Source organism: Xyrauchen texanus, chromosome 13 (genome assembly GCF_025860055.1).
Source record: "Xyrauchen texanus isolate HMW12.3.18 chromosome 13, RBS_HiC_50CHRs, whole genome shotgun sequence".
NCBI classification, from domain to species: domain Eukaryota; kingdom Metazoa; phylum Chordata; class Actinopteri; order Cypriniformes; family Catostomidae; genus Xyrauchen; species Xyrauchen texanus.
Genome location: NC_068288.1, coordinates 18,289,504 through 18,298,632, shown reverse-complemented (window position 1 = coordinate 18,298,632; position 9,129 = coordinate 18,289,504). Strand labels below are relative to the sequence as shown.

Here is a 9,129-nt window from a genome sequence, read left to right as displayed (position 1 = left end):
TCTTATTTCGGTGTAGTTACAGTTTTCAGTGTCATAAGTATTTAGATCATCAGTTCTGTACAGCAGCACCACCACTCTCTAAACATAGAGTAAACATGGGCACCATCTCCGGTCGCAGAACACTCGCTGTGTCTGAAACCGTCCCCTATAGTGCACTATTTCGAGTGTCCTCTATTTTGTAGGAGTGTCTGAATTCTGAGTGAGCCACTCGTTCCCTAATTTTGTTTGTCTCATTCTTAGCCACAATGCACTCTAATTTCACTCAACAATGGTTAATTTCCCACAATCCACCACGGGAAGACGTAAAAGCTGAGAGTTTACTGCTTCCTTCACTCCTGCAATATTTTATTTAATGCTGAATGTAGTAAATAACTTTTTGACAAATCATTAATTGATTATATAGAAAGACAAAACATACGGATACATTATACAATGTACTCTTTATTTAATCAAATGTGTTTACTCTTTATATTAACACACAGTATATATATATAAAAATGACAAGCAGAATGCAGATTTATTGTGTTAATGTATTATTTAATAAGAATAACAAGTAAGGCCCAAGTATTTTTACATTTTATATGTGACGTTCCGGCACCATCCCCAGAGCTCCGACACGTTCGAATTCACTAATTTTGTTAATTTACTGCTGATATATATTGCACTAACTGCCATTCATTATATAGGAAATAGTGAATGAGTGAACGATTGCAGACACAGCCACTCTCTTCGCCATACGATTGCCTCACGCCCGCACATCTCACACGCGCGAGCCCCGCGCACCTTGTTGTACACGTGCAGAAATGCTGTCTGTTCGCGCTCCGGTTGTCGATCACGCGAATGGCAGTGATTTACACTTAACTTGGATGTTTACATGGATTTATATCATTAATCCGCCAAAACTAGCTGCGATAGTTTCCAGTACCCCAGCGAGGGCTCGGAATAAATGCATAAATACTGCTTATGACATACGGGACAAAGCGTACAGATATATTGCTGCACTGATTTAAAAATGTACACTTAAATTTTATGTCATATAAGAGCCCAGTTAGGCCTACAGAATCACCCTGAAAATGAACATCTCATTACACAGAAAAGCCAGCATTAGAATTAGAGCCAAAATTACCTCAGCTGCCTTAAATTGGAGCTGTGATTTTAATCTTGAAATATCAGCTTGTCTTGTTGTTATATTAAGGCATTGCATGACGAAACTATTATTTTTTTCGCTGTGCGGAGCAAAGAGAGTGATTCACTTTGAAGAGTTTTAATGCTGCAGCACTGATGACTTGAGTGTCAGTTCCATTCAGTAATCTCTCAATAAATTACACATTAATTAAAATTAAACCCAGTGATGTAACGACAGTAAAGCCACCCATTGTAAATAAGTAAAAAAAAATAATTAGAAATTTACTTGCATATGGTTGAGTAAGAAGTACCCACTTTTAAACTTATTCTAAATGTCGTTTTTTTCCACAAAAAGTTACACAAGGAAATGTAAAGTAGTAAATGTAGCGTGTTACTACCCGTGTTACTACCCACCTCTGTTACTGCTTCATGCGATATAATTTTTTGACCTCAATCGATTCATAGTAAATAAAGCAAACTATGTCACAAATTCCCAGGAAAAAGCAGGGTCCGGTGGACAGGGAGGTGGCTCCAGGAAGGGGGTGGGGCCAGGCAGAGTGGTATATAGGAATTTCAGGTGGTGGGGCCACTGGAGACTCAGGAAGCGGAGCTGCAGGTGACAGAGCCACAGGTGATGGAGCTGCAGGTGGCAGAGATGCAGGAGCCTCAGGAGATGGAGTCTCAGGAGGCAGAGCTGCAGGGGGTGGTGCAGTGTGCGGCTCAAGAAACTGAGCCGCAGATGGCGGAGCGGGTGGAGACTCAAAATAACAACAAAGGAAACCAGGACTAAGCACTTACCTTGTATGAAGACAGTGTTGTGTTGTATGTACAACAATAGATGAGACTAGACAATGAGGGTGAATATTAGGTGATTATTTATAGTGTCTTGGTAATCAGGTGATTTGAGCAGGTGAAACTGATTAGAGTAGAGTGAGTTGGAGCAGATGATGGCTGGAGGTGAAGAGAACAATGGGGGCATGAATAGATGTGGGTGAGAAACAGATCAATGTTTAAGTCCTTTTTTACTATAAATCTCCAGCACTAACCAGCCCGGACCAGTAGGTGGCAATATGCACAAATAAAAAAAGAATGTGGTAGTAAAAGTGGAGATTTAAAAAAGGACTTAAAAATGAATCTTTTTCTCACCAGCTCCTATTATATAACTTCTGAAGACATGGATTTAAAAACTGGAGTTGTATAGATTACTTTTATGCTACCTTTATATGCTTTTTGGAGCTGCAAAGTTTTGGTCACAATCCATTGCATTGAATGGACTTCCAGAGCTGAGATATTCTTAAAAAAATCTTTGTGTTTTGCAGAAGAACGGAAGTCATACACATCTAGGATGGCATCAAGGTGAGTAAATTATTTTAATTATTGGGTGAACAATTCCTGTAACATAGTTAACAGACCCTTTGGATTCAATCTCAGTTCACCAAGCAGTTTATCTTGTACTTGCAGGGAGTGAACACTCTGAAAGTCCTGAAGACTGGTGATATTTTAGTTGGATCAGGAGATGGCATGTTAACCATGTGCTCAAGAGAAAATGTCAAAACCATTAAGTGTACAAACTCTCTGTTACTCTCTTCTCATTCCATCTTTAACATTTTTCAATTTTTTTATTTTTTGCTTTTTGTTTTCCTCCATGTTCCTTTTTTATTTTATCTTCTCCATCCTCTTGTTCAACCGCCACTAATTATGGATTACTAATAATTTGTGACAGGTGTATCCAGTTGGAAGGAGGGGTGACCTCAGTAACCCTGCATCGGAACAGAGTCAGCACAGATCTATAATTTGGGCCAAACTGATTTCAAACCAGAGTTCACTGCCACCAATCATAACAGTGCTGTAAAGGATGTGTCCTTTCCTTTGTGAGTAATGATACAGTGTAACCTGCAGTGTATGCTCTGCTCTTCTGCCACTAGAGGGAGACTTAAGCTTTGCATTGCAGGCTTAAGAGATTTTGTGAAATTCCTCTCCCATTAACTCTATCTCTCTCACTCTCAACAGTGGGACGGCAGAGCTCTTTGCCACCTGTTCACAGAATGATATCAGTGTGTGGCATGCTGAGTCCTCCAAATAGCATCTGCGTATAACAGTGCCTAACATAATCTGCAATGCTCTGGGCTTCATGCAAGAGGGCAGGAGCATCTTCAGTGGTCAGTGAAGAGGGCAGGAGCATCTTCAGTGGTCAGTCTCACAGTACAATCTGTTTATTTGCTCATGCATGAGAAATTTCACATTCGGCAAAATGATTTGTTTGACAAACGTACTTTACTTTTTGTGTTGATGTATTTTCATATTGAAATTCCTGTTGGCACAGAATGAAGGGCTTGTTCCTTTTTGAAATAGCCAATAAACTTAAGTTTATGTAACAGCCTGGCAAAACTACACTTGATAGCTTGAACCATGGACGAAAACAATGTAGACACTTTCAAAATGAATGCATTTCCTGCCATTTCACAGGCATTAATAGTTGGGGGGAAAATGAAGTTTGAGCATTAGCATTCAAGACACACAAACAAACCATTATTTGATACTTACTATTTGTAGATTGAGACATTTATCGTTTCATCAGTATTAAATTGTGGACATAGAATAGTGGAAAAGTGTTTTAAGCACTTATAATAATGTATTCCTTTTTGGTTTAAGTTACACACACCTGTTAATTGATTAATTAATTATTATTGTTATTTTTATTATTATTATTATTTGTCTATTTTTTTACCTGTTTCCTTGCTTGACTGAGGAGTTGAATAAAATTTCAGTTGAAAGAGTTTTCTTACTTGGAAAACGTTTTTGTCAGCTTGAAATGATGGGAAGATTCAGATGTTCACCCTTGAGAGTGGGAAGCTGAGGCTGATAATTCATAACGGCCACAGTATGGGAGTTACTGCCATAGCAGCAACCAATGACAACAAGAGCATTGTCAGTGGAGGGGGAGAAGGACAGTTACATCATGTCAGAGACAAATCTTAAAATGAAAATGGATTAAGTAAGGGATAATGCACAGGGATAATATAAAATAATTTTATAGGAAAATAAGCTTTGGGGTTTATTTTAAAACAATGACAAGCTGACTGTACATCATCCTGATAATTTCACAGCTACTTACCATACAGATAATCAATGGACATGAAATACTGATTTGAGTTTATATTGTGAAAATCAAATTGATGATTCAAATTGCCTGTTTTGTGTTTCTGGTCTCCAGACAAAATGTAAAAACTACCGAAACGAGTGATTCAGATGGAGAACAACCATTTAAGTGTTATTTGGAAAAAAAAATCTATTTCAGGCTCAACATGTGCAGTTGTTGGTTGTCATAACAACTCAAAGTAGTTAATGATATCAACATAACTAACCTCTGGAAATCACTCCATGACATCTACATACTCAGGATAGGCACTGTCAAAAAATGGTCATCTCTACTCTAAGTATCGGCAATTAAAAGCCATGTGTTTTTGAAAATGTTAACAAATGTATTACATTAAACATCACATTACTGTCATCTAAGAATATACGCCGATGCGAGCGAAAACACTGGAGACCGGAAATTGAACACAGGTGAATCATGTAACACTTCCGGGTTCAGGAAAAAGGTGGATACAAAAATACTTGACTGCAGAATGTCTTGATTGACCAATCAAAATCAAAGAGTCCAAAGAGTTGAATAATAATTTTGGTTGTTTGGAATATTTCACACTGTTATTGTTTAAACACGTTGCAAAGGTATTCAATGGAAAGGAGGAGGCGAGAACCGGCTTTTCAATATAAATAATATTTTAATGAGAAACTTAAAAGACAACATAAACACACACGACGGACATGCCCGTAAACGATCTCTCTCTCCCGCACGACACCCTGCAGTCGACCTTTATACCTCCGAGGCTTGATTAGCCTAATACGGGACCGGGTGCGTAGGATCACGAACCGGCCCCGCCCTCTGCCCTGCCACACACGTGTTATCAGCAGTATTAATGTGTGAGTAGTGCCTTTTTGAGTGATTCCTTTCTAATCTACAACCGTTTCTGATCTTTAAAAGTGAACACTCACTCGTTTTAAACAAAAAATGTATACCTTGACATCTCATTGTTATGAAGGTGAGGGTCTGGGAGATATTCCAGAACTCATATCGACTCTGAAGGAGAATAAAGCCACTGTTAACTGCATTAAGATCAATAGTAATGACAAGGAGCTCTGATGGAGCCTCATCATCTGGGACCTGGTGTAAGTTTAAAGAGATTTAGATCACAGATTTTTAATGTAGACACATTGGGCAAAAGCAACACTGCTCAGACAGACATAAAGAAATCATCAGGATTAAATACCTTCAGAATTTTATGAAATTCTCTCTTTTTTATGGGCTTAAGATCTTCCCAACAAGACAAGTTATTCTTCTATGCACAAGCTTGTTGTGCAGTATGTTAAAAGTATAGTGAAAGTGCTTGTTTGCTGTGGGAAAAGATATACTATTTGAGTTGACCTTTGACTTTCTCTGTCTGGGTTCTTCTCATTTTTCAGACAGGAGCTTTGTGAGGAATCAAATGGTCTTGGCCAACACCCAAGGCCAAGTGTTGTGTGCTACCACCCAGAAGAATACCAGATCATGACCAGTAGCACTGACAGAAAGGTCCTTCCTCTAAACTGTGTGTGTGTGTGTGTGTGTGTGTGTGTGTGTGTGTGTGTGTGTGTGTGTGTGTGTGTGTGTGTGTGTGTGTGTGTGTGTGTGTGTGTGTGTGTGTGTCTCTCTGAAACAGGGCCAAACTGTTGGATAGGTGAAAGAGAGAGAGAGAGAGAGAGAGAGAGAGAGAGAGAGAGAGAGAGAGAGAGAGAGAGAGATACTGGGTACACAAGAACAAGCTGACAGTAAGCATCTCCTGTGGATGTACAGTTGTATGATCCGCTCATTCTACTATGTGCCAAAAAGTCCATCTGCTAGTCACAGCTAGGGCACAGCATCAGTGTGCAGTTAAAGACACAGCTTATTAGAATGCATATGGTTGAGTCTGTAATACACATGTCAGTGTGGCACTGTACATCCATGACAGATGCAGGGGAATGAATAGCCTCTGTCAATAGTCTAGAAAACATTCACACTCTCAGCTGTGGAAAAAACAAACAAACAGACAAGACATTAGACCATTGAGTTTTAAAAAAAAAATGTTTTATCGTTATTAATTGGTCAATTTGAAATGTTACAGGTTTTTAATTTTTCGCAAGTACCATATAATTAAAAATCGAAATTAGTTCTAATGAGAAATGAGATCTAATGAGAAATTCCATGGTCCAGAGAAAATATAACATTTAATTTTAATATTTGACGCAGATGAAGAATACATTTGTTCAGTTTAATTTCACTCTAATCTAATAGTGGTAATTAATAATACCCCAGACTGTGGCCAAACAAATGTGAATCTATTGTTGTCAAGAAATGCTGTCAAACCCAGCACAGTAGGGACAGCTTTTGAGATGACACAATGATGGGGTCATGCCGGATAACCAGTCCTGGCACAAAGCCTGCTGGGATAGAGCCATCCCACTGAAGCAAAGCAGACCTGCTCTGTCTGCAGTTCCGATAGTGCTCAGTGCCTATTGAAAAGATCTGAAACTTGGAAGTACTGTATTGTTCTCTCATAAATCATCATGAAAATCCTTTTCTTTTTCAAATTTGCATTGTTGAATTCACAGCCTCTGAAGCATGAGGCTTGATACATTCTGTTGGGATGTTTTGATGAATGAAAAAGCATCCAGATTTAAACAATATTCAATTATCGAAAAAGGAAAATAACACAATAGTGAACATCCCCATTACTGCTGAAATGCCGTCAGTTACTCTCAGATATTAGATTTATGTAATATCTGATTTATACTAGTAACAGTTACAGATGCAACAGCTCAAAACAAATAACACTAAAGTCTTAAAGCCATTGGCTTTTTCTGAAGTCCTACTATAACAAATTACATCAGGAATAGCTCTTTGCCTTCGATATAAGTGTATCTTGTAATACATGGTTAGAAATTTAATTGACGTAAGGACTGGTAGCATCCACTTTTATTTTATATAATTTAATTCACAAACTAGAAAACACATAATTAGAGTTACCGTTATAAAATGTTTGATTTTGGCTTGAGCTTTCAACATTAACCTTTAACTTAGGTTTAATGATTTTATGTTTTTTTTATTTTTTATTATTCAAACATTTAACACTGTTGAGCAGATTGGCTACTGGGAGGTGTATGATGGTTCTGCAATCAGAGAACTTGAGGGGTCCTTGTCTGGGGCTATAAATGGCATGCACATTTCTGAGGATGGAAAATGTTTTGTGACTGGTAGGTATCTCTCAGTATTTTTATCACATTCAGAGCTATTGTCACTGCGTCATGCTTTCTACATTCTGCCATAAGGTGGATATAACAGTAACAACAGATGGCACAATAGAATCCATTTCTGAAGTATTTAAAGGCCTAAAAGTGACAAATTGTTCATAACAAAACAGTTGGATAAATGTCTGGTCATCTGATGTAATTTAAACACACAAAGTTTATTTTTAATTCCAGCAGTTATTTTATAAATGAGTTTCAAAGTTTAAGTGTGTGTGCTAATCTAACATTTCTGTTTTTAGTGCATGTCCATGCCACCTTCAGCAGTTTAATGTGTGTATCTGAGCAAAGCGAGCTTACAAATAAACAATACTCTACTCCATTTTCAGGTGGAGATGACAAACTATTGAAGCTCTGGCTCTACTCTGAAGGTGAAGTGTCCCATGTCGGTATTGGCCACAAATGTGAGGACCTGTCAGCCTCAAAAATGTGAGGATTTGTCCCAACATCAAATATATGTCAGCACCAGTGCTGATGGAGCTGTCTTGAGATGGAGATATTCACAAACCTCATAGATCCCTTAACGGCAATCAAGAGCATCTGACACAGTTCTTGAACATTACACTGGATTTCTCTGTCAAATAGAAATTGACATTTTTTTTATTTTTTTACACTTTGAGAGTTATTTTTGTTTTTAAACAAAACATACATATGTAACATACAAACATTGGCTAAAGATTTCATACAGAAAAATTGATAAACAGATATTTAAATTGCTGTTACATGTCTAATCTACAGCAATAGAAAATGCGTGTATGATATATGGCCATTTGGATTACATTTAGGCCATAATATTGAAGTAATTTTCCACCATGATCTGCAGTACTGCATATTATATAATAGATTATTTCTATCATAGAACAAAAAAGACAGATGAAGTGCCTTGCTTCTTTTTCCTGTAAATAATTGTATAGCAAATTATGTAATTAATTATTGTGTGACATAAAGGTACCATTCATTAAACAGTCCGATTCCAGTCATTTTATAGAGATAAAGCAGCTTAGAGCTCCAGTTTCTGAGGACTTTTTGTGAACCAAGCTGTCGGCTAATATATCACCTGAGAATCTCCAGAGAGCTGGCAGGGGGAGGTTTGAAGAAGCACAGCATGATGAGAACCCATCATCTGGATGTGCCTTTCCCAAATTTCCTCTCACCTCGAGGAACAGTCTCAATAATGAATATCTTTACCCCTAACAGTAGAGGCATTCAAGCATTTTCAGTCCGAAATGTGTTTCCCATTTTGCCAGTAGATAAAGATGGTTTTGCACAAGATTTTAAGAGCAGTCACAGATGATTTCATTCTTGACCAGCATATAGCTGTGACATTTTATTGTGGTATGCATAACAGATGGCAAAAATCAGCTATCCTTGTTGTTGCTAATTTAAATAAATGAAGTTAGACAGTGTCGTAATCGGTGTTCCAATAACAATTGTTTTCAATTGTCATGTTACTCTATTCATTTTTCAGACTTGTTAGGCCTGCAGGATGTCTGATAATAACAATGGCCCATCATGCTTGAAACTTGAAAAACCTGTAGAGGATATCAATAGGATCATATGAAAACTGAATATATAAATAAACAACTCTGTGTTGGTATCTTACAGATTTGAGTCTGTAAA

At 37.6% G+C, this 9,129-nt stretch overlaps 1 pseudogene; it reads left to right on the top strand.

Moving 5' to 3' along the window:
* Positions 1-1,759: 1,759 nt before the first annotated feature.
* Positions 1,760-8,024, top strand: LOC127653731 (cilia- and flagella-associated protein 52-like; annotated as a pseudogene).
* Positions 8,025-9,129: the final 1,105 nt, after the last annotated feature.